Source organism: Penaeus vannamei, chromosome 18 (genome assembly GCF_042767895.1).
Source record: "Penaeus vannamei isolate JL-2024 chromosome 18, ASM4276789v1, whole genome shotgun sequence".
In the NCBI taxonomy this organism is placed as follows: domain Eukaryota; kingdom Metazoa; phylum Arthropoda; class Malacostraca; order Decapoda; family Penaeidae; genus Penaeus; species Penaeus vannamei.
In genome coordinates this window covers 39,454,202-39,456,701 of record NC_091566.1, presented here as the reverse complement: position 1 = coordinate 39,456,701, position 2,500 = coordinate 39,454,202, and positions in this window count along the sequence as shown.

The following is a 2,500-nucleotide window of genomic DNA, read 5'->3' as shown; positions in this document are numbered from 1 at the left end:
GATTGGAGAGGAGAGGAGATGTTGGTGATTGGGTTTGGGGGAGATTATTGGTGGGGGTTGGGGGGTAGGGGGAAGGTACTAGTATTTTCGTGTTTGGACCGTGGTTGCAAGAAGGGATAGAGGGCAGGGCATTGGTGTTTGTGGGGAGGGAGATAGTGGGTAGAGGAAGGGGTAGGGTGTTGGTGGTATGTGTTTGGAGGATCGTGGTTGGAGGGGAATAATGGGGGGGGGGGGGAGGGTGAAAAATGGGGAGGGGGGAGATAAGTTAAGAGATGGGTGAATGGGTGTTTAAGTGTCTATGTGTCTATATTGGTGGTTGAGGGGGAGGCAGTGGGAAGGGTGAGGGGCGCACGGGGACAGTGAAGACATTGGTAGTTGAGGTTAAGGAGAGAAGAGCTAATGCGAAGATGAAAAGGGGTTTTCCGATGGGTCGGATTCGTAGCAGGGTTCGGGGGAGTACCGAATAAAGATGATGATGATATTGATAATAAGAGTGAGAAGAATAAAAATCATGATGATCCTCATCATAATGATATCTATAAAGATAAAGAGGATGATGATATTATGATGATGATAATAATAATAATGATAATCATAATGATAATAATGATTATAATAATAAGGATAAGAATGATAAATACAATGATAAAAAATAGTACTTATAACTACAATAATAATGATAATAATGGTAACGATAAACTTGCCTCCCGTAGGCTATTCCTATCCTACGATGAACTGTAAAATAATCCTCTCAAAGGCTCTCCTCCTAATCCTAAAACGCGCATTTCGAACACCTCATAATGGGCGCACAACTCGTAGAACAAATCCACATCCATCAATGAGATCGCTGCTGTTAGAGACACAGCCAATATCTAACAGAACGATTAAGAAATTCAACAGTAATTATACATAATCTATATCAATAACAATCAAAGTTTATTACTATCGTACGCTTTAATTTACAGGGCTAATAGGAACGGGATAAAATGGGTGTAAACAAACCCATTATAATTATAATCTCACGTTGCTTAATCTGCTTATTGATAACAATGCAATTTCGCGGAGCCTGTCTTGCAGTACAGGAACCAATATTTGCTTCCTTAATAATTGCTACTGTTTGACTATTCTCTCCCTCGCTCTGCGTTTGTTTTGATTTTCGAAATTTGTTTATTGACCTTTATTCTCTGTTTGTCTGCCTCTTCTGTTTTATCTTCGTTTGCCTGTTTACCCTTTTTTTCATTGGTCTGCTGCTGTATTCCCTCGCTCTCTTCATCTTTCATAATAAATAAATGGTTGGATTTTACTGTTGTTTTTAATGTCTGTGTTGTCATCACTGTCATTATTATTGTTATTCTTACTAAAACTATTGTCATGTGCTCTTATGTATTATCATAATTATTTTCTTACATCCCTGCCATTAATATTACTACTACTTTTAGTATTACTGTCATTGATGTTATAATATTAATAATAATAATGATAATGAAGATAATGATAATGATAATGGTAATGATAATGATAATGATAATAATAATAATAATAACAATAATAATAATGATCATAATAATGATAATGATAGTGATAGTGATAGTGACGATAATGATGAAAATAGTAATAATAATAATAATAAACAATAATAATAACAACGATAATACTACTCATGGTAATGATAATGGTGGTAAGATAAACTGATGACAGTAAAGAGAAAAAAAGGTGATGATAGCAATAACAATCTAAAGCTCAAACAAAACAAGTAGTAAACCAAGGCAGATGCAGCTGTTTGGAGACATCGAAAGGTTCTGAGCGATAACTCCCGCAAAGGCCCCGCCCTCGCCCTGATTTCCGAAGAGGCGAGGTTTATGTAATGTAGAATATAATGATCGCCTGAACAAACGCTTCGTTATTGAAATTGAACAAACACAAACATCCTCGTCGTTCAGTGTTAAAGATGCATATAGTTACGCGCTGTAATGCATTGTCTCATTTTAATTTCTAAATGTTTATGATTATGTTTTAACATGCATGCCCGGCTGCTGTGGTAGTAAGGCGGGGGTCCTTATCATACAGATGATAGGAAATATGTTTTATTGTGGGTCTAGATCAGTGCTCCTCGACAGTGGGTGGTGGGGAGGAGAAATGGGCGTTGGGAGGGGGGGGGGGAAGAGGGGTAGGAAGGTGGGGAGAAAATGGGCGTGAAGGAGAGGAAGGGAGTGAAAACGAAAAAAAAATGTGTAGTGGGCCACAGCTGTAGCCTTTGCTGTTTGTGAAATAGTAAATCCGGACAGTGTTGTGACTCTTCAGTGATTTTCTTATATTGTCTAGTGGTTGTTTTAGGATTTCAAAGAAATTTCAGTGCTTGTGTGAGTTTTTTTCTGCTTTCTATTTTGTTTTCCCAAACTAGACGAGGTTGTTGTTTCATCGTTGTTTTTTTACAGGGAGTCTATCCTTATGCAGAGGTAACAGAAGTGGACCTAACGTAGATCCCTTCTAAAACGAGAGG